The following is a 24,807-nucleotide window of genomic DNA, read 5'->3' as shown; positions in this document are numbered from 1 at the left end:
TAATGCTACGAAGCGGGTGTCTCCGCGCGCCCTGCCCGCGCCGCTCGCGCCCCGCCTGTCTGCGTCGTTGCTCGCTCCGGCCAGTGTGGATTCTGCCCCAGTAGTTGCGCGCCTCGCCTATTGCGGCCGTCTCACAGGGCCGCCTCCATTACGCTAGTTCATCGCGCCGCCCGCCCATATTGCACTAAAAGCGTGATGAGGACATGAGCTCCATGCATACGACCATGCTTGGAGATAGAGGACGAGGAGATCAACGAGGGTGTCCTAACCGAGAAGGAGGCCCGAAGCTCATCCGGTTTGAGTCACTAAGGTGGAGGTCCAAATCAAGTTCGAGCCCATCTCGGGTTCTAGGACCAGACTGTCATAAAATTGGTCACACGGTCGCGTCCGGGCTCCATTTTCGATGATCCACATATGGTTGGAAGGCTAATTAGATAAGAAAGTCAATGCAAGTGGTCTCACGTCAAAAGCCCTTCGGAATCAACGGGAATCATTGAAACAAGTCAGCGTCCAGAATCTATAAGGGTGCTGCAACACCGTCTTTTGGTCCGTTGGGCCGTGTATCGTCTTAGAGCCCATTAGGGGGCGCGTCCAGGGGGGTGACGTTCGGGACTCTATAATTAGTTGTCGTCGTTCTCCTTAGGGTTTGGGTTTTGTTTAGTTCTTGATTTTCTCGTAAAACAGACATCGTTTTGCTGCAACTGTGCCGCCAAGGCCGCTTGCCGTGAACCAGGGCCCCGGTTCTTGATCTTGTTCGCCTGTGGCAATTAGTCCTTTCGAATAAAGACCTGAACTCCTTTCCGTTATCATAAGCCTCATATTTATTTGCAATTTCAGATTGCGTTCATCTCGTTCTTGCTTGTGTTCTCGATTCGCTTGCAGAAAAGCCTTCTCGGCGAGGTCAATCGCGTTCGCGTGGTTGATAACCAATGGAGCAGTGGTGTAACGGTTTCGAGGGTCCAAATCAGTTTTGGTTCGAAGCCTAGATCATGAACGTCAAGTCTCCACCAATCGACGCTATCGTTCCTATCGGAAGATCGGGCCTTGTCTACATCAAGTGGTATCAGAGACCTTGTTACCCATTAGGTATAATTTTGTTTTCCCTTTTAGATTGCTACTGTTTTTGTATTACCTATAGTCCACAAAAAGCCAAAAAATTATACACTATCACATATCTCTAGTGCTATAGCCCCGCTGTGCCGTTGTAATTTTTTAATTCCAGTTTGCTTTATTGAACTGTTGTCCCTCACGGCGTCTCAGTGTTCGTTGTGTTCTGATCTTGTTCTTGGTCTAGTGTCAAGTATTGTTTCCTAGTGTGGCTTGCATCAGATTGATCTCCAATTTTTTTTCCACCAAACCGTGCTTTGTTTGGTTGCCCTAGGGCCCCTGTTGAAAGGTCCTTGTTGGTTTTGGTAATTGAGTGACAACCTAGGTGGACTAATTGCGTTTATGTGAGATACACAGGTGATTAGTCCACAGGTACATGTGTGTGAGCAACATATGCCATGAAGGTGAAAATTGCTTGGAGATGTTGCAAAGCTCACACATGTGATGATGAAGGAGCTTATTGCACATGAGACATGACATTGAGTCATGTGATCAAGGTGGAGAAGATCAAGACATGACTTGGCTTGATGGACCGGTTGCAAGCGTGAAGGGCAAGTCGAAGACTTTGGAGTGATGGACCGCGTGGCGGTGAAGCTTGAGCAAGACTTGGCGCCGATGGACGATGGCAACGGTGAAGAGCAAGTAGAGTCAAGATCGATGAACCAATATGATCATGTGATGATATGAAGTGGATCATATCATTGTTGATCGTGTTGGTGCATGTGTTGCATCGACATTGGAGGAGATGGAATGGAATGCGCAAGGCAAAGGTATAACCTAGGGCATTTCATTTCACCGGTCATAGGTGTGTAGAGAAGTTTATGACCGGGTTTAGGATAGATGGCCGTACTATCAAGAGGGGCAAACTTGTTTGCATATCGGTCATCTAGTGCCACTCGAGTGATCTAACTTTGTATTGTCGCTAGGATCGAGTGGCGTGGCAAGTTGAGTGGCTAACATCCTTTGGGAAATGATTGTGAAAATGCTAACACACATACACATGATGGTGTACACTTGGTGGTGTTGGCACATTTACAAAGGAGGTGGTGTTTGCAGGGGTGTACACTTGGTGGTGTTGGCACATGATTCGGCGCTTTCGAGAAAATGGAATGCCTATTTTCTATTATGCCGGATGCAAACTCTTGGTGGTTAGCACATTGGTGCAAGGGTGAAGAAGTTAGAAGTGAAAACAAGTTGGTCGCGAAGATGCTGGCGTCGGTCAACTGACCGGACGCTGGATCTGAATGCACCGGACGCTGGCAGGCTGCGTCCGGTCAGGCTGACGTACGGTGACGCAGAAGCTGGAGTGTGACCGGACGCTGGCTGCGTCCGATCGCGTTCGACCGGACGCGTCCGGTCATGCTCGGGAGCTTACTGGAAACGACCGGACGCTGAGGGTCCAGCGTCCGGTCAGTTGAAGTTGCTGCGTCTGGTCAAGTCAAGTGACCGTTGGAACCGGGACACGTGGCTGTCTGTGGGCGACCGGACACTGAGGTCCAGCATCCGGTCAACACGACCGGAGCGTCCGGTCGTCTCGACCGTTGCCCAGTGAAGGGGTAACGGCTAGTTTAGCCCTTGGGGCTATAAATAGAAGTGGCCTTCGGCCATGGCTGGAGTGGAGCACCTCAAGGGACTTAGTGTCCATGCTTGTGAGTGCTTGGGAGCCCTCCATCACACATATACTTGATAGTGATCATCCGATTGTGTGAGTGAGCGATTCTAGTGCGATTGCATCGTGAGGTTGCATCGAGTGGCACTAGGTGATCGAGTTGCAAGCCGGTGGTGCTTGTTACTCTTGGAGGTTGCCACCTCCTAGACGGCTTGGTGGTGGTCTCCGTCGAAGCGCGCAAGAAGCTTGTGCGGCGCTCCGGAGAAGTGCTTGTGAGGGGCATTGTGCTCGCCCTGCGGGAGCCGCGAAGAGCAACTCTAGTAAAGCGAGACGCGAAGGGCGACAAGTGGTCCGGCCGGGTCAAGTGCTAGAGCTTGTGGTAAGCACTCCACGTGGGAGAGTGTGACTTGCGAGTCACCACTAGCAAGAGGACCGGCGGCAACCTTGAAGCTTGTCTCAACGGGGACTAGCGTGTTGGCAAACACGTGAACCTCGGAAGAAAAATCATCGTGTCAACTTTGTTCTTCCCGTTGGTTTGCAACCCCCTTACACAAGCTTGTAATTACTTTCACATACATTGTGCTTGTGTAGTTGCTCTTGTAATTAGTTAGCTTGTGTAGCTCACTAGTTACCTTCTAGCTTGTGTAGCATAGAAGTAGCTCCCTTGAGTGGCTAATTTGGTTTTAGTAACCTTGTTAGTCACATTGCTTAGTTTGTGTAGCTAAGTATTTGCGCTCTCTAATTAGGCATTGGTTGCCTTGTTATTGAGCTTTGCTAGTGAGCTTAGTTGGCTTTGTGCTTTTGCTTACTAGCATGTGTAGGAGCTCCCTTGTTGCTTAAAGTACTAGTGGCATATGTTTGTGTGACCTTGCTCCTAGAATTGCTTAGGAGAGCTCTAGCTAGCCCGGCACCTTAGTTGCATAATTAGTATCTTTGCAAGGTGCTAGGAAACATATATAGAGGGGTGTAGTCTTGGCTAGACCGATTGTTTTTATTCCGCATTTATATTGGTTAGCCGACATGATTAATTTTAGAAAAGACTATTCACCCCCCCTCTAGTCCGCCATCTCGACCCTTCACCTGTGCGTGGTGACGGTTTCAGGATAGAATCCTTGCGGGTCTGTAGTACGCCAGTGCAATTTCATGATTGAATCCTTGTCTAGCGGTGCATGGTTAAAATAGTAGAACATCTGGACGTGTTGAGGCTAGTAAATCTTTTCCTTGTTTGCTCGTAGCTACAGAGAACTCCAATTCTTTTTGCATTGTGTCAAAAGCCTGGAACCTATCTAACTACGTGAGTTGTCTTGTCTATATCTAGTTCACAAAGGAGCCATGTTGGAATTGGTTTGTGTTTGTGTTACTTTGGCTTGGCGCAATTTCCTTTGAGGCACAGTTATTAGCTATATGACATCCATCATATTTCGTGCCAAAGAAGTTTCGACAGCCCACTTTTTTGACAGACAAAAGAAAATTTGGGCTCTGTGGTACTCTGGTGTCATCGAGTTGTAACATCTCTTTTGCAGCACTTTCTGATAATATAAAACATAAAAAAACAAAAGAAAGGAAAAGGTAAAGAGGTGCGAAAAAAAGAAGGACAGAGCCACACAAAAAAAGAGAAAAAATAAAAAGTATGTGGAAAAAAATTCAGAAGTGCTTGCATCCTTTTGAGTCGTTGTGCTAAGTTGTTTTTGTTGCTTGCTTGAACTAGGTCCAGGATGAGTTTAGGCCAGCGACATAGACTAGCTTGAGACTACTTTTCAATCTTACAATTTCTGAATTAAATTATTGCTATTTCTTGCTACTATATCGTGCCTGTCCAAGCTCCACTTTCTTCTAACCAAGTACATATTTGCCTTGCAATTGTTACACTCAAGCTACAACGGTATCACAGTCACCGACCTATTGCACCGCCTGTTACTTTGGTAAGAACACTTGTAAGACCATGGTAAGACGCTTGAGAGTGTGTGACTTTACTCCTTGACCACATCCTATAGTAGCTGATAGGAAAATGCATACTTATGTGTTTTCTTGTTTGATGCTAACAATGATAGGTTACAATACGTACTGATATGAGACATCAATGATGTATGAGACACGCACTATTGTTGTTACACCTCTGTCAATGCGAGACCCACATGATACCCCGCAAAGAAGAGAGAAGATCTAGTCTAACTAGGATTCTTCCCATGTAATCCTAGTAGTAATACTACCCTGTAATCCTACTAGGACTCTACATTATAAACCGACTAGGACTCTGGCCTCCTGACTATATAAAGGAGGGCAGGGCTCCTTAGATCGGGGGAGTTTAGAAGAGTTTGTAGAGAGAACAATTGTACGACACTTTATAATCAATCCAACGCAAAAGGCTGACGCCGACTGGATGTAGGGCTATTACTCAATAAGAGATTGAGGGCCCGAACCAGGATAAATCGACTGTCTCTTGCATTAACCGTCGAGTTCCGCATACGCTGAAGCCTGAACATACTGCCCCGGGTACCCCCGTGGCAGGCTATCGGTGGTCAAACATCGACAACTGCCGCGCCAGGCAGGGGCTTTCGGTGACTTTGCATCCGAGAGCTCGACGGACATCAACAACATGATTTTTTCAAAGGGATCAACATTCATCTTTAGTTCATGGATCTACGAGGCAGGCAACGATGGTAAGCTCTAAGGCCGTCTCCTCGAAGATTCGGATCATCATGAAGACCATTCTATCTCGACAACTACGACAGAGCAACTTGTCGGAAGATTCACGCAGCTCGTGATGTCCGATCCAACTCAGATTTCACGACTTTGCGCATCTGACTCAAACTCAGGTTCCGCATCCAAAACGGAGTCTTACCCGAGTTGTTCCGAGAAACTGAGTTCTTTTTCGATGGGGCTTAAGAACACGGCCTTGGTCTATCAAGACTACAACTCAGAGTACACTCAGAGTACTTTAAAGAAGATGGGTCCTTTTCCATTTGGTCTCCGCAACATAGCAATGTCTTATCAGGCACAGCTCGAAAGATCTCTTAATCCAGTGCTTGGAATGCCACTGACAGGTGCTCAGGAAGGTCTCGTACTAACCGTAACATCTCAAGACTGCATCATCCACTGGCCAGGCTCTATTCCTAAAGATAGCAATACCCGGCTAGTTGACACAACAACGACAACAGCTCTACCCTACCAAGAAGGAGACTCGATCTGTGACCTTGAAGCCTCTACTGAAGTTATCAACAACTCTAACAGTACGGAAACCAACGCCGATGACAGAACAACTCACGCATAAGAAGTATTCATGATTCGTCGTCCTCGATCGCCATTGGCCCCCCCCCCAGAAGCACCCGACATCAGGTCATCGGATGAATCTGAGTCCAACATATCACCCCTTATCCAAGGGCACAATGGTGAGACCAAAAATAAAAAAACAAGTCAGAGAAAGAAAAAATAAATTAAAACAAGGACGCCAACGCCGTGCTAGGCAGCGCAAGGAAGCATGGATCAGATATGAGTCAGATCTAGCTGAGTACGATAGAAGAAAATCAGAACAAGAAGTCGAAGAAAGACGCGCAGTAAATACACCCTATGTCAGGATCCGAGAAGCACTAGAAGAACTCAAAGCAATCTCACATCCCAGTGAAAAGTAGGAACAACTCTGGGACTATCTCCGGTCAGCAGCCCTAAGGACGCACGACGGAAGAACCCGTTCAAAACTACCTGCCAGATCGACATCTCATGCGCAAGAAGATCAAAATCAAAGGAAGTCTGCTTTCGAGAGACTTGGTCCAAGTGGAAGTCACAACGGGGAAAGTAGAAGAGACCATAGTCAAAACTACCAAGTTGAACAACCAAGAAAGATCAGAAGTAAAGTACCCATTTAGACAGCCACACAAAACTACTCTCGACAAGACGACAGTTGGCTAGAAGGAGGTGGCGAATCAGAATACAAAGAAGCCAGAGCGTACGATAGATTCCCCTATTTTGCGAACAGACTCGCTTCAATACAACTACCTCACAAGTTCATGCCGTCCAACCACTCTAAGTATGATGGCAAGACCGAACCAAGGCAGTGGCTCAGGATCTACTCACAATCAATCGAACTAGCCGGAGGAGACGATGACATCAAGACCTTATTCTTCCCAATGGCCCTGGAAACCATGCCCCTCCAATGGTTCGACAAATTAAACCCAGGGTCGATTAGAAATTGGGAAGATTTGCAAAGATCTTTTTGTGAAAATTTCACGGGTATCATTACACACCCAATCACCCACACAGAGTTAAAAGGACTCAAGCAGAAAGGAGGTGAAAGTCTCAGAAATTACTATCGACGATTTGGCGAACTACGAGCTCAAGTACATGACATCACCAAACGAGAAGTGATTGAAGCTTTCTCTCACGGAATCATGGCTAGGTGGCAATTTCAGGACTTCTGCAAAGAAAACCCGAGAAACAATGAAGAATTCAGACGCACAGTGGAAAGAATGATTACTACAGAAGAGAAGATACGAGAAAGGTTCCCGGATAGAAACAACCAAGACAACCCGGACAAGCGAAATCATCGAAACAACAGACATCAGGAAAGAAAGCGCAGACCAAACAACACCATAGCGACAGCCGACAAAGCAAGGAAGTTTTCCAAACCTAGAAGGTATGACGACATTGAAAACATGCAGTGTATCTGGCACCCTAAATCAAATCATACAATCAGAGAGTGCTACACCTTCAAAGATCGATACACGAGAAAAGATAGTAAGGGGAACGATAAGAAAGGCAATCAGAAAAAAGATAAAGACAACCACGAAGACAAAGGATTCCAAAAATCAAGGGGGGCAGTAGCAGTGATCTTCGCCGGGGTTCCAGATTCTAGAAGCAAACATCAAGAAAAGCTAGCGCTACGAACCATCATGGCAGCAGAACCGGCTACTCCAAGATATCTCAACTGGTCACAGTATCTAATCCAATTTTCAAGAGAAGACTAATGGACTAGCATAGGAAACATAGGCCATTACCCACTGGTTCTAGATCCAACTATTGCCGGTATGACTATCACAAAAGTACTAATCGATGGGGGAGCTGGACTCAACATCATTTTTTCAGAAACTCTAAGGAAGATGGGACTACAACTCGCCGGGATGATTACACCAACAAGCACGCCTTTTTATGGCATAGTACCCAGCAAGGCAGCAATGCCACTTGGACAAATCACTCTACCGATTACTTTTGGGACTCCCTCGAACTACCGTACATAGTTCATCAAGTTTGAAGTTGCAGACTTCAATTCATCATATCATGCAATCCTCGGGCTCCCAGCACTAGCAAAATTCATGGCAATACCACATTATCCATACCTATTGCTTAAGATGCCAGGGCCTAACGGTGTTCTTTCTCTACGAAGTGATTTGAAGCATGCTTTTGACTGCGACGTTCAGGCAATCCAAATTGCAGCAAAAGCACAAACCGCCAGTGGAAGAAAAGAGATAGCTACTATTGCCGCAGAAATAAGCCCAGAAGAACTAGAGATACTGGCTAAAAAGCCTAGCATCCTCGCACCACCAAAAGAAGCCGACATCAAGCAAATCGACTTGGGCACTGGCGATCCCTCCAAAACGGCAACCATCAGCGCCCACCTCTCGACAAAATAGGAACTCGCGCTCACCAACTTTCTTCGGGACAACAAAGATATCTTCGCCTGGAAGCCGGCTGACATGCCAGGTGTCCCAAGGGAGTTGGCTAAGCACGGAATCAATGTCAACGAAGGCTCCAAGTCTACGAAGCAATGGCTACGATGATTTTCACCCGACAAGAAGGCAGCAATTAAAAAAGAAATCACAAAGCTAATGGCAGTTGGACTCATCAGGGAAATTCGTCATCCAGATTGGCTAGCAAACCCAGTTCTAGTATAGAAAAAGAACATAGATGAGTGGCGCATGTGCGTTGACTACATAGATCTCAACAAGCACTACCCGAAAGATCCGTTTGGACTACCATGCATTGATCAGATAGTTGATTCAACAACAGGATCTGCCCTACTATCCTTCCTTGATTGCTATTCAGGATATCACCAGATCGCATTAAAGGAACAAGACCAGAGCAAGACATCTTTCATCACTCCATTCGGCGCCTACTGCTATAAAACCATGTCATTTGGACTCAAGAATGCTGGTGCCACTTACCAAAGAGCTATCCAAACATTCCTTGGTGATCAGATCGGCGAAAATATAGAGGCATACGTGGATGGCGTAGTAGTAAAGACAAAGAACCCGGATACACTAATTGAAGACTTAAAGCAAACCTTCGAAAACCTAAAAAGGTGGAGGTGGAAATTGAACCCAAACAAGTGTGTATTCGGAGTTCCATCAGGACAACTACTCGGATTCTAGGTCAGTCATCGGGGGATCGAAGCCAGCGCCAAGAAAATTTGAGCCATAACAGAGATGGGCCCTCCTTGGAGTGTCAAAGATGTGCAGAAACTAACAGGCTGCATGGCGGCCCTTAATTGTTTCATATCAAGACTCGGCGAAAAAGGACTACCTTTCTTCAAACTATTAAAAAAGACAGACAAGTTCGAGTGGACAGAAGAAGCCAACGAAGCTTTCAAAAGACTTAAAGAATACCTCACCTCCTCGCCCGTCCTCACACCTCCAAAGAAAGACGAAGATATGATACTGTATATTGCGGCTACTTCTACTGTGATTAGCATAGCAGTAGTCGTGGAAAGAGAAGAAGAAGGGCGCGTATATAAAGTACAACGCCCCGTATACTACATCAGCGAAGTACTGCCAGAACAAAAAATCTGGTACCCGCATGTGTAAAAACTACTTTATGCCCTACTGATCAGTTCACGCAAGCTTCGCCACTATTTTGAAAGCCACAAGATTACCGTGGCGACGGATTTCCCACTCGGAGACATCCTACACAATAAAGACGCAACAGGGCACATATCCAAGTGGGTAGTTGAACTTGGTGCTCTCAATATCGATTTCACCCCATGGAAGGCAATTAAATCTCAAGCCCTAGCCAATTTTGTTGCCGAGTGGACAGAAATTCAACAACCTATGTCAAATGCAGTCCTTGACCATTGGAAAATGTACTTTGATGGATCACTCAAGCTAGGTGGCGCTGGCGCAGGCGTCCTCTTCATTTCTCTAGATGGAAAATAGCTCAAATATGTCCTTTAGATATTATGGCAAGCTACAAACAATGAAGCAGAATACAAAGCCCTCATCCATGGGCTACGAGTGGCAATTACCCTTAGAATCAAGCGTTTACTCGTATACGGCGATTCGACAGTGGTCATCAATCAAGTCAACAAAGATTGGGACTGCACCAAAGAAAACATGGGCGCTTACTGTGCTGAAATACGAAAGCTCAAAAAATATTTTCAAGGATTAGAAATTCTACATGTCCTACGCGATTCTAATATTGCGGCAGACGTCCACGCTAAGCTTGGATCGGACAGGGCAAAGGTCCCACCCGGTGTATTCATAGAGGAGTTATTAGCTCCCTCTATCAAACAACCCGGTGAGATAACCCATGAAATCCTAGCTAAAGGCACACAGATTTTGGTAATCACCACCTCATGGACCCAGGTTTTTATTGATTACATCAAAGATAATAAGTTGCCAGCAGATAAAGAGGAAGCTACCCGAGTTGTTCGCAGAAGCAAGAACTATGTCCTAGTGGGAGACAAGCTCTATAGAAGAGCCGCATCATTAGGAGTACTACTAAAATATGTCTCATTTGAAGAGGGCAAAGAGATCCTAGAAGAAATACACTCAGGTTGCTATGGAAATCATGCCGCCTCAAGAACACTGATCGGCAAAGCATTCTGTACCGGATTCTACTGGCCAACCGCTTTGAAAGACGCAGAAGAACTCGTCAAAAATGCAAAGGTTGTCAGATGTGCGCACCTCTTCACGAACTCCTAGAAACAAAGGAAACTCTTGACTCTTGACTCATCAGGCTCCAACTTCTCAACAGCATCCAGATACTCTTGACTCTCGGCCTCATCAGCAACCTTGGACAAAGGAAACTCTAGAGAAAGAACCCGGACCTGGGCAAGAACATTCTTGGTACACAGATGGGCGCACCTCTTCACGAACTCCTAGAAACAAGTCGGCACTTGGGGAATAAACTAAGCCCAAGATTGACCATCATCTACTGGAGTCCGGAGAAGGTCGGCTACTGACCAAAAAGACTTCCACAAAGCATTCCAGTTATCAGTAGCCGTTGCCAACTTGCTAGTCAAGTCTTCAACAGTTTTTTGGACCTACACAAGATCCTTGTCAGCTCCACGCCTAATCAACTTGGCAAGCGCGAGTTCTTCTTCAGCATGAGAAATTACCTCCTCAGTCCTGTTGTGACTATTGCGAACAGTTATCTTCATTTCCTCAATACCCTCCGAGAGCTTCTGCTTTTCAACTCGGAGAGCTAGAACAAGCACCAAAAAAGAAGTCAGCAGAAAGGGAAATCTAATTGCAAAAGGAAACAAAAAAGAACTCGCAATACCAGTGCACTCTTTCTTCAGGGCCTCCACATTTTCAAGGCCTCCTGGGCAGCTGCATCCCTCTGCTTTTCTGCCTCAACCACCCGGGCATAGAGAGCTTTCTTCTCCTTCTGATGCATCTGACGCTCAGTCTCCAACTCGGCCCGATAGAGGTCAAGCTCTGTCTTTAGGGCACTCACCTCAGAAGATAACTTTTTCTCGGTTTCAGACGAGAAAAAGAAGTCGGTATGATCATGAGAAAAAGACTGAGCAAAAAGTGAGAGAGAAAAACAAGACATAAGGACAGAAGAAAGACGAACATCCAAAGAAAGAACTTCAAAAAAACTTACCTGGAGATTTTCCCCAAAAGAAGTCGCAAAGGTCGCCAAGGTCCCCCAGGCAGTGGCTAGCTCTGACAATTGATGAGTGGCATCAAATTGATGCACCACGTCATCATCCAAAGGTGGACCACCAGAAGAAAGAAGAGGAGAGGGAGAAGCTGGCCGATGCAAAGAAGGCACGGCCAGGGCAATCTCCTGGGAAGCCACGGCCAACCCCTCAGATGGATCCACCACCATGGCAACGGTCACCTTAGGAGTCAGCAAATCCGCGGCTGCATACAATGTCTCCCTCACAGCCACCTTGGCGACCGTGCGTTCCAAGTCCTGAGGCTCAGTACACACGGACGCACCAGAGGTCTGATAAGAAGTCGACTAAGGGTTCAGGGAAGACGAAGGCCTAAAAGTGGACAAGGAAACTCGCCAATAAGAACAAGAAAAAAGGAGAACAGAAGCAAAAAAATAAAACCAGAATTCACTCACTCAGCTATCTTCTTCTTTAGAAGACCAACAGAGGACCTCGTAGGGGGAACCACAACAGCAAAAACATCACCACCACCCTGTGACGGGACTAACGTGGTCGGCACTGGAACCCCAGAAGAACTCAAGCTCGACGATCGCTTACTACAAGACAACAAGCCCAAAGTTAGAACAAAAAGAGGTGTTCAAAAACAGAAAAATAAGGAAACAACTCACCAACACGTGACAAGAGGCGCATCATCAGCCTCGTCTTCATCAGTCTCCAACAAGGCAGCCACAGCGCCATCTAAAAAAGGAGGAAGGTACTCGGTCAAAGGCACAAACAAACAACAAAAAGACAAAACATGATCATATGCTCACCTAGGAGCACGCTACCTATAACTGGAGTACCTGGATGAGTACTTAGCTGGCGAGATTTCTTGGAAGTAGGCAAACCAAAGGAAGAACAATCTACCCGTCCCCTTTTTCCACCACTACAAGGAGCTCAAGGAACTGGATGAGGAACATACTCTTCATATACGTCAGAAAATGCGGAAGAAACGCCAGGAAATATTGTGGTGGTTTGAAACTTACTGTTCAAGGACGCCCCAGCAAGACTACCTCCAGCCTCCACATTTGTAGGGCAATCATCAAGGGGAATCGGGTCAGCGAAATTACGCCCCAACTCCTATAAAAGAGTAAAACAACAAGACAAAGAAGATTAAGCAAAAGTGGATACAACAAAATACAAAAAGTACCCGCATAAGAAAAGAACAACTCACAACAGGGGGCGGGTTGTTAGCACTGTACTAAAAGGACAGCAAGCGGGATGATGCTTACTCCTTTCAGCATCTTCTGAAGACGCTCGAGCACCTCCTCATCAGTCAACTCAAGGGCAGGGACCATACGAGAAGGGTCCTCCGCCCCAGAGTACTCGAACCCAAAATGCTCCCGCTCATTCAGAGGCTGAACTCGACAACGAACAAAACTAGAAATAATCCCAAAGCCGGACAAGCCTTGTTGTTTTAGAGTACAAATCCTCTCAAGAAAAGGCTTGATCACCTGGACCTCAGCCATCATCACAGGGTTCTTATCCCATCGGTCATTAACCAAGGGACCAGATCCAGAATGAACAGCAAGAGGAGGAATCAAATTGGCAGCGTAAAACTAGTCGACATGCCAATCCCTCATAGAATCAACCAGGTCATAGTCAAAGAATTTGCTCTTAAGACCCTGGCAAAACTAAATCTCGCAGCCACCAAGAACGCTAGTGTCATCGCGGCGAGGTTGGGGCTTCAGACGAAAGAAGTAACGAAAGAGGGAAAGAGAAGGAGGAATTCCAAGGAAAGTTTCACAGAGGTGAACAAAGACAGAAAGATGAAGGACAGCATTGGGAGCAAGATGATTCAGGCTAATTCCAAAATAGCTGAGAAACCGGTGAAGAAAAGCAGAAGCCGGGAGGCAGAGTCCAGCATGGATAAAGGGGACGAAAAGAATAATCTCACCAGGACCTAGAGCAGGGACCCGATGCTCGCCTAGAGCTCTCCAATCAGCAAACTCCTTGCTCTAGAGCAGACCATCACTCACGAGCTCACGCAACTGGTCTTCAGTTATAGTCAAAGCCGGCCAGATCATCTGAGCGGCCCTCATGGCCATGAATTCTTGATTTTCAATAATGGAGAGCGATGCTTCCTCATCGACAAAGGTCGCCTGGGACTTACTCGCTGACTTCTTCCTACCCATATACTAGCAAAAGCAATGGGGCACTAAGAATCGAGAAGGCTAAGATAGCAGCACTCAGATGACGGCGGCAATGGCGATAGTGGAGTTTCGAAGGCTAGGGTTTCAAGGCAAAGGCAGAGTACCAAAGAAAAGGAGGAGAAATGCCCTTAAATAGATTTTACACCAGTAAAAACGTGGCCTACCAGGCCCGTTTTAACACGGCATGAGGACGTAACGGTCTATTTACTAACACAGCTAAAATGACGGACGGCACAAATCCACACAACGACACAGTTCAACGGGTAGATTTTAGACTTATCCATCTAGCACCACGGCGGAGATATCATATTGCTACAAAAAGAACTCATCAACCATGAAGCAACGAAGGGTTACCAACAAGGAACACAACAACCCGAATCTTATATAAAGAACTCAGGAATCTCACAAACAACTGGGAAGCCAGCAAAATAAAGAATGACAACTCAGAAGATAAGATTTTTTCCATTATAAATGGTTTCAAAAAATAGAAGATTACACATCTTACAAGACCCAACGAACTCGGTACTACGACAAGCAAGGTAGCAAAGAGAAACTCGGACACAGCTAGGCTCTGGAATGACTACGTATTCCAAATTGCTACTCGGTAGAACAAACTGCACTTGGCTAAACTGTTTTCTTCAAAGGACGGACGCAGTGCATCCAAGGCGGAGATCAGTAGCACAGCGGGACAACATGGAGCAGAGAAGGCCGGTAGGCATCTGTCTACCTAAGTCCGATGTGATGCTGGATATGGTGTTGATCTGCACCAGACAGTCTCAGGGCATGCGGTGAGGATCAACCCAGAATTGCCAGATGAAGGAACGAAGCCCACATCATAAGACTTCCTCCAACTAACGCCACGTACATCCTGGTACATTGCTGTTGTAGAATTAGTCTACCTCTAATCCCTATCACAAGACTTCCTCCAGCTATGACAACATATACAAGAACTACAAAATACACCCGGGGGCTGCTCTACTTCATAAACTACCATATTCATGACTACAGAGACTTCAGAACGAGCAACAAAATGCTCAATGAATCAAAACAACACTCCAGGAGGGTATTTATAGACCGAAGGAGTGGTGCACATGGACCAGGAGCACCAACGAAACAAGCCTAACAAAGGACATAGTGAAAAGACAGAACTCAATAATGGAGGACTCAGAAGTGAAGGAACAGTACTCGAAAACGAGCATATTCGGAAGAATATACCAACACTGTGCAACTCGTGAACAAACAGCATTTATACTCAACTACCACCATGCAACTACACCTGACAAACGGCAAACTACCAGAGAATATGCCAAGACCCTGTATCTGAGTTCTTTTTGAATAAAAGAACCCGGAAATGTGCTCGGGGGCTGCAACAGGAAGGGTTTTCAATTCTTCAAACAACCCAGAATCAAGACCCTCCAACTTTTTGTTCCAAATAGCAAGAGGCTTGGGGGGGGGCTACACTCAGTGAGTGCACTTTTTCTTCAAAAAAGTGCACATCACTTAGAAGACTTCCTCAAGACAGCAGTTTTCAAACAACATAAGATTCAAGACCCTCTAACTTTTTGTTCCAAATAGCAAGAGGCTCGGGGGCTACACTCAGTGAGTGCACTTTTTCCTTCAAAAAAAGCAGACATCACTCAGAAGACTTCTTCAAGACAGACCACTTCAAGACCTTACGACAAAAAGAACCCGGACAGAGCCCACAAGATCCTCCAGCTCTTTGTTCCAAAGAGCAAGAGGCTCAGGGGCTACACCTAGATGGATGAACTTTTTTCAAAAAAGCACACACCACTCGAAGATCCAAAGAAGCGCTACATGGTTTCACTCAAGAAAGCACTCGAACAACCCTTGTTCCTACTCGACAAGAGGAACAAGACGAGGCTTTCAGATTTCAACCATGAAGTGCTCGGGGGCTTGTCGATGCGGGACCCATAGGATACCCCACAAGGAAGAGAGAAGATCTAGTCTAACTAGGATTCTTCCTATGTAATCCTAGTAGTAATACTACCTTGTAATCCTACTAGGACTCTATATTGTAAACCGACTAGGACTCTGGCCTCCTGACTATATAAAGGAGGGCAGGGCTCCTTAGATCGGGGGAGTTTAGAAGAGTTTGTAAAGAGAACAACTATACAACACTTTACAATCAATCCAACGCAAAAGGCTAACGCCGACTGGACATAGGGTTATTACTTGATCAGAGATCGAGGGTCCAAATCAGGATAAATCGACTGTCTCTTGCGTTAACCGTCGAGTTCCGCATACGCTGAAGCCCGAACATACTGCCCCGGGTACCCCTGTGGCAGGCTATCGGTGGTCAAACATCGACAACCTCCTCCCGCGAGGTCAATCTATTCTTTCTTCCCGGCCTACTTATGATGGTATTGGTGCTGATGAGTACATTGAGCGGGAAACTAAAATAGATATTTTTTTGCACAAAGTTATATGTGCGAACGGAGGAAAATTAAAAATGCAACTAGTGTTTTGAGACAATCTGCATCAACTTGGTGGGAGTCTTTAAGTTTTTTAGATAAACCTCACACATGGAATGATATGAAAGATCTTATGAGAGAAAATTTTGTTAATCCATCTTTTGTAATTAATTCAAATGATGAGGTGCATCAACTAGATCAATCTCTTGTTATTCCTCCTGCTATGCCTAACCTTTTGTAGGACAATATACAAAAGAGCGAGGATGACGTGATAGAAAATGAGATGCTCAGAGCCTCATGTGAAAATTCAAAACCATCAATTATTACTCCTGTTGAACATGAGAGCAAAGGTAATACCCATGATGCTAAACTCATGGAAGGTGAGAGTTCTCTTGATGTGCTGAATTTTTCTATAACACCCTCGGTGTTACATTGTACTATTTTTGCTAAAAACACTGCATGAACATCCTACTTATGTGCAAATGTGTATAACATAAAGTATAAATCAATGTACGGTACTAGAAACGTTTATCCAAAAAAAGAAACAAATGTTACATTTCATGTCGCTTTACATCGTTTAGTATTCTAAGCGAATTTTTTATCGAATAAAAATGTTGTAGAACGTTTATGTGAACTTTAATAAAGTTTATAGTATGTACTTCGTAGGCGACGATGAAGTATGTGCGATCGAGGACGAGGTTTGCTAGCGAGTATAATAAGTAGGTCGGAATTGGAATTCGACGTGAAACTGTTCGAAGTCTAAGTCATTTCGCGTAAGTTGAAAATGGGTCGACGAAGCCACATTTGACAATTTTTGTAGAGAGATCGGCTTAAGAAGTAGCATGATGTCATGGCATAGGTCGATAGCTCTACGTACCCACTAGAGTATAGAAGAAGTGTTTTGGCGTTTGGACCTTTGGGTAGGGTTTTGCGACAGCTTTAAAAAGCGTGCATGTCACCTATTTTGCACAGAGCCAGCGCTGGCCGCGGTCATCACCGCTGCTGGCTCGCCCAGCGCGCACCGAAGCACCGGCCGCGTCCTCACTACCGCCATGTGCAAGCACATCACGCGCATGGTCCTTACACTGCTGCCTCGGCTACCTACTACCACGCGCTGGTGCACGGTTCACATCACCGCGGCTAACGCGCTGCGTCTGGGACGTCACCCGCGCCCTGCCCTGCACTAGCCGGACATGCGCCGGATCCCACGCTACTGCTTGGGCAGACGTATCTGCACAGCACTCACCATGCACGCACGCAAGCGCACTGTGTCTGGGTCCTGGTAGCTCTGCCTCGCCGTCGTGTCGCACGGTACCCTGGTCGTGCTGCGCGTCGTCCATCGCCACCGCGCGGCACTGCTCCTGTTGACCAACCACAGCTGCGTGCGTGGGACTACTGCCTGCTCCATCATCACTTTGGCATCATGTTGCGCTATTGCTTCCCTTGTCCGACGCCGTCCGCTGTGACACAGTACTAAGCTTCGTCGCCTTGCGAGTTCGGCCGTGCAGACAGCCGCCTGGAGCACGCCTCGTTGTTCCCCATCATTTGTGTGCACTTGTACTTTGCGTTGACGGCCACGACTATGCTGAGCCAAGCCGTGCCAAACCCCCTGTCTCCACTGTCGCCATGGCCGGCGGGACCGTTTCCTTCGATTCACCGTGGTGACAGTACCATGATTCAATTAGTCATGTCCGTAGCTCCGCTAGGTAGCCGGCCACCCAAATGACCCCACCGCGCTGCTTGTGTCGCCGCACAATTTCCCAATTTGGGGTTGCCACTCCACCGGATCCTTAAGACCGGACGGGTCTACGCTGTCGGCAACCCATGGACCCTAAGCACCTCGTAGCAATTACTTGTACCACCAGCCTCATCTTCCCCTCCTAAGCACCCTGCGCACCACGGTCGTAGCGTTACCGTAGCCCAGCCTTCCCCGACGCGGTCGTGCCAATGCCGTGCGCCGCCACATCACCAGTGCGCATGTGGCCAACTCAGCTCGGGCCGTCTCCGGCCGAACCAATGCCTTGTCTGTCTCCGTGGGTAGTCCCTTAAGCTCACTAGCTAACTCATTTGCTCTGTTTTCACTGTCGCTCACCGAAACACCCAGCCGTGGCTGCAGATTACCCACCATCATGGTCCGACCTCGCTGCAGTGTCTCGGTTCACGTTTCCATAGCCCGGCGCTTCGTGTTCGCTCCTAGGTAAGGGTCAGCTCTGTAGTTAGGCCGGGGAAGGGCTGATGTGGCCTGCGCAGCCGCCGGTGTCAGTGCCGCCGCACTAGTGCGTGCGTAGGTGCCGTGGGGGTGTCGCTGATGTAAAGATAGAATATTCCAAGGGCGTAACCATAAAACCATAGACTAGCGGAATAGTGCCTTAGAGCTCGCGGGGAATACAGAGTAGTCTGAGGGGGTTTCTGCATTTTGACCGACGCGCGCGGGTCCTTCCCGCCATGGGCAGTCGTCCGGCTGGGCCACGCGTGGGCCGCGCTGCGCGCGCGTCGCGCCATTGTGGGCCGAGCCGTGCGAGTTGGGCCGCGAGTTAGAAATTGGTTTCTTCAATTTCCAGTGAAGTGAAAATGCTTATTTAATTTAGTTATGAGCTGAACTTTGATAAATTGTAGTAAATTCTATAGATGTCCAAAAATAGTAAAACTAAGTTTGTTAGGTTCGCAAAATTACCATCTACCTATTAGTGCAGTTATATTACAGTTAGCCGTGATAATGGTAGGTTCATAAATTCAAACTAGATGGCTTAGTATTATGTAGATTAATAACTATAGGAATTTTTGTGGTAGATTGGGGATGGATATAGCTATAAAAATTTTATAGTAGGCTCGCTAGGTTATTAGATACTTGCTGTAAATTTTGTAACCTTAGAATGTGTTGCGAAATAGAATAGCTATTACCCTTATTTTATCGTATATAGCCATACGTCAAATTGGTTATCGGCAACGATAGATAGCTTAATACTGTGGTCAGTAGCACTATCTTAGTGGTTAAATAGATGTACCTTTATTTTAAGAGTTGTTGTTGCTATATTACTAAGCATTATATCATCATTTCATGCATGTAGATCATGAACTAGTAGATTTCATGCCCGTCGACGAGCAGGTGTACGACAAGGTGATTGAGGAGTATGAGGAGGAGATCCTCGTGCAGGAGGGAGCCTCGAAGCCTGTTGGTGCTGACCTTACTGACCCGTCACCTGCCCAAGGCAAGCCCTAGTGCATAACCCCTATTTTAATGATCACTGAATATATATATGTGATGTGCATTTAAGTTATAGGTATTTTATGAAAACTACATGCATAAATATATCTACCCATGAGTCCTACTAGTACAGGTCGAGTAGCTGCTATGCTCAGGATATCTGTAGCATGAGTAACATGTCGTTACTCGCAAATAGGTGATAAAATATGATCACTCATGATAAAATGGTGGAAAGAAAAATGGTGACCGGGTAGGGATATGGTTTGGGTACTGGTGGGTGTAAGGGGTTGTGTCCTGTGGCCAACAGGGCATGACTTGGTTACGCTTTTCCCTATCCGTGTCGATTAAGGACCGGTCGTTGCAATGGACGCTAGGCAAGTCGCAGATCTATTGTCCCGAGCGCATACTTAGGTATGGGCGCAGGGAAGACTTGTTGCTCTCATGTCGTGGATCTAGCTCTTTCTAGACCGACTGATGGGAGGCGGAGATGATAGAGGTCCTTGCACCACACTGAGTCTAGGACTCAGGAGTGGGGGCTTGGGGTCCAAGTTTGAATGGGGACCTAGACACCCGAGATAGGAGAGTGATGGTTTGGTCCTACTTGTGTCTAGGGTATAAGCGGGGCATGTGTTTTTGGGGCACCCAGCTGGGCATATTGGTTCACGAATCGCCGTCGAGTCGGTACGACTTGTCTTAACTCTAGCATCATAGTAAGAACTGAAAGACAAAAGATGATGAAATAGAACTGATTGCTCAACTCTTGCTTGAAAGTAGAACTGATGCTTATATAGACTGGATAGATAATAACTTAATGCGGCCAATAATAATAACCTCAATAAGGATTCACTATTAGTATTGCTTTCTACTAAAATAAACCAACAAACCATAAAGCTTCTCATATTCCTTGGAGTCGGGAAATTATTCCCACTAGTCAGATAAGTCTTGTGAGTACATTGTGTACTCAGGGTTTATTTACCCCTATTGCATGTGATACTTGAGAAGTACCTTTGTGTGAAGGATTCTTCTGGTGCGCTCAGACGGATCCTCATTCTTATCGCTAGATGTTTATCTTAAATTCCGCTGTTTATCATTTCCGCACTCTGACATTTGGTATTATAATAATGTACTTTTTAAGAAACTCTGATGTATGAAATGGACAAGTATTGTAACTCGTTCTCATTATTGGATCCTTAGGAAAAACATGGATCTTTTGGGTCCTCCCTTGGGGTGTTTCCGACGGATACCGCCCGCTGTAGCGTGCTTTCGGGGTGTTTAGTGTCTGGTGGAAGACGAGTGCCTCCGTAAGCGTGTGATTTCGGGTGGTTCTGCCACATTTTCCACCAATCATGCTATGATAGAGCAAATTTTAGTGGAGCCTTCGCTTGATTTATCTTTGTCACAAGATGATTTGCTTGATGTTCCCTGTGATGAAGATGACTTGCATGATGATATTTATGTTATACTCATGCAATCATTGAAGAATGATCATGCTATATGTGTGCTGAAATCAAACACTTGTGCTAAAAATAGACTTGTTATTCATAATGCTAGTGAAGTTGATGAGCTAAAATTATTGTCTTCTTTAAATACTTTGGGTTACATTGAATTTGATGTTCTGTGTAATCTTAGTTCTTTAGAGGAGAAACTTTATGCATATGCTAATTTGCCATAGTTCTCTAGACATACATATCATGTTTTTGGCAAATATGACAACCAAGGACAATATTTGATACAACGTGTCGGTACAGAAAGTGATCAACTAGTAAATATTTGTAGTTTTGCTGCACGTTGTGATCAGAGGTGGCCTAGCACTCACTAACACGGGATTTATACTGGTTTAGGCAACGTGCCCTACATCCAGTGTGGGTTGGTCGGTGACTTTATTCCCAAGCCTAGGTGCTCGAAGTCTATAGTGGGGTTACAAACGAGAGAGAGAGAGAGAGATGGGGTGTCCGGTCGGTCCGGTCGGAAGGGCCGAGATCGATAGGAGCTATGCTATGAATGAAGTGTCCTAGCGTGTGCTTGAGGGGTTGTGAGCTATCAATCTAATGAACCTAAACTTGAAGAAATCGACTTGGGTTAACTCCTTGTGTTTGGAGGGAGCACATCCCCTTTTATAGAAGAAGGGGATGGCTTTACAAGTGAGAGGGAGAGTGAGTATGGACGTTTCTAAGCCTTGTTGCCCACGCCGATGGGGATGGGATAATGGTGGGCGCCCGCAATACTATTGATGTCACTGCAGAATGTTAGGTACATGTGGGAGGTTGAGCTGCTTTCTTTAGGATTGGAGAACGTCGGTACCTGCAAAAATGTTGTCTCACCGACTGGAGGCATGGCCTTACCACATTCACCTAGTATGGTGAATTCCGGCGCCCACAATACTGTTGAGGCCTAGAGGCACATGGGGGGTCTCACCGTACGGGTGTTTCGACCGGCGCCTATAATACTGTAGAGGTAAATGTTGGCGCCTACAATAATGTTTGCGGCAGGACGGTTGTAAAGTACTGTGCCGCAGGGTATGGTCCCTGGTGCCGTGGTTTGACTTGCGAGCCCCGTTTTGCCTTCCTTCGTACGCCTTCTGGTTCCATCCGAGTGGGCGTCCCCGGTCGGATGGCCCTAGTCGGCTCTGGTGCACCAGTTAGAGAATAGCGATGGGCAGGGTTTTCTATGAACCTCGGTCGGAGACACAGTGTCAGAGTCGGAGGCGGTCCTCAGGTCATGTTTTCTGAGTGGAGACCGTGCGAAGACGGCCGGGGCCTGACGCTAGCGCTCCGGTCGGAGAGGCCGTTCGGAGTTGGCCTGAGCCTGAGCTAGTGCTCCAGTCGAAAAGATGTGCCAAAGGCGGCCAGGGCCTGAAGCGAGTGCTCTGGTCTATTGAATTTAGACTCTCAGGATGGTTCAGAAGAAAAAAGACCGTCATGCTGGGCCGAGCCCTGGCGTGGAAGCCGGTCCCTGAGGGACCCCGGGTTTATGAACCCGACACAACGAGTTTACATTTGTACAAATCTAAATTCTCCTTTTGTTGTGCAAAGTAATGATCAACTAGAGGACAGTAAAATCAACATTGTTGTTATGCCATATTCCTCTAGTTTTGCTTTTTGAACACAAGTGGAATCTAAAGAAAGGGAGCATATGTTTCTTGTTAGTACTAATCTTTTGCAGGATAGTATTGGCAAAGATCGTGTGTATTTCAATTGAGCAGACTACATGTCTGTAGGACAAGACATGCTACAAATCTGGATATGTGGTCATATTCTTTCCCACAACATTGTCCATTCCCATTATTTTGGAAACCTTGTTTGTCCTCATGTTGTGCAGGATTGACTTCAAGCAAAATCGACGCCGAGGATGGCTTTTCATCAAGAAAGGGAGGATGATGAGGACATAAGCTCCATACATATGACCATGCTTGGAGATAGAGGATGAGGAGATCAGCGAGGGTGTCCTAACCGAGAAGGAGGTCCAAAGCTCATCCGGTTCGAGTCACCAAGGTGGAGGCCCAAATCAAGTTCAAGCCCATCTCGGGTTTTAGGACCAGTCTGTCATAAAATTGGTCACACAGCCACGTCCGGGTTCTATTTTTGACGATCCACATATGGTTGGAAAGCTCATTAGATAAGGAAGCCAATGCAAGTGGTCTCACATCAAAAGCCCTTCGAAATCAACGGGAATCATCGAAATAAGTCAGCATCCAGAATCTATCAGGGTGCCGCAACACCGTCTTTTGGTTCGTTGGGCCATGTATCGTCTTAGAGCCCATTAGGGGGCACGTCTAGGGGGTGACGTCCGGGACTCTATAATTAGCAGTCGTCGCTCTCCTTAGGGTTTGGGTTTTGTTTAGTTCTTGATTTCCTCGTAAAACAGACGTTGTTTTGCTGCAACTGTGCCGCTTGCCGTGAACCAGGGCCTCGGTTCTTGATCTTGTTCGCCTGTGCCGATTAGTCCTTTCGAATAAGGACCTGAACTCCTTCTCGTTATCATAAGCCTCATATTTATTTGTAATTTCAGATTACGTTCATCCTGTTCTTGCTTGTGTTCTCGATTCGCTTGTAGGAAAGCCTTCTCGGTGAGGTCAATCGCGTTCGCGTGGTTGATAACCAACGGAGCAGTGGTGTAACGGTTGCGAGGGTTCAAATCAGTCTTGGTTCGAAGCCTAGATTGTGAACGTCGAGTCTCCACCAATCGACACTATCGTACCTATTGGAAGATCGGGCCTTGTCTACATCAAAGCGTATGTTATAAACATATGTGCCATGTGTTTCAGTTGTTCCAGATGTATGTTGCAAGTGTTTCATATGGATATTGCAAAAAAGTAGATCTGGATGTTGCATATGTTACAATAGCTATACACATATGTTGCAAGTGTATATTCAAAATATTTCATCTACTTCAGACGTATGTTGCAAATATTTTATTTGAATGTTGCATATGTTGCAAGCGTATGTTCCAAATGTTTCATCTGCTTCAGACGTATGTTGCAAGAAGTGCTTTCATGTTGCAATGAGTAGGCGAAGTCGGTCCCTGTGTGCACGATACAGATGTTGCAAAAGTAGATCTAGATGTTGCATATGTTGCAATGGCTATACACGTATGTTGCAAGTATCTATTCAGAATGTTTTATTTACTTCAGACATATGTTGCAAGTGCTTTTATCTGGATGTTGCATACGTTGCAGTGGCTATACACATACGTTGCAATTCTAAATGTTTCATCTGCTTTAAACGTATGTTACAAAAAGTGCTTTTCATGTTGTAAGTGTTTCGTGAACAGGCGTAGGCGCGGGTGGTCGGTGGTCTCATGTGTACATGTGTTTCATTTCCGTACAAGGCCCATAGTTGGATGTTGCAATGTTAGTTGGGCAACAAAATAAAATGTAATCTACATAACGTCTAACGAGAGAGGTCGATGACGCCATCCCCTCGCGGAGGTAGGAAAAGTGGAACATGTGATCGTTCGAGTGTTCAGGTGTCAGAATTAAAAAATAATAATTAACAGGACATGTAGGAAGATATTTTTTGTGGATACGAATAATTAACCGGACACGTACGAAAAATAACTTTTGTGGATAGATGGAGCGTCCGATGGATCGTCCGATTTCTCCGGACATCTGGGCGGTAGTGGTGCCGTATTATTTATCAATCAAGTTTACATATCAGACGTGTAGTGCGCCTATGCAAGTACACGTATTTAATTTGGGCACGTATTATTCATCAAGCAAGTGCAGGTATTATTCATCAATCAAGTTAACACGTCACAAGTTAACATGTCATGTAATCTATCATCAAGCAGCAAGCACTAGGCAAGCAACAAGCTAGCAGACAGCAGCCCATGCTCACAGCGCACTGCAGGCAAGCAGCGGCAGGAAGGGATATGATGGGCCTTTTTTTTAGCCCTTGGGCCTCACAGATATATTGTATGCTGGGCTTATC

Source organism: Miscanthus floridulus, chromosome 18 (genome assembly GCF_019320115.1).
Source record: "Miscanthus floridulus cultivar M001 chromosome 18, ASM1932011v1, whole genome shotgun sequence".
In the NCBI taxonomy this organism is placed as follows: Eukaryota; Viridiplantae; Streptophyta; class Magnoliopsida; order Poales; family Poaceae; genus Miscanthus; species Miscanthus floridulus.
The sequence above is the reverse complement of the archived record's forward strand: the minus strand, read 5'-3'. Positions refer to the sequence as shown.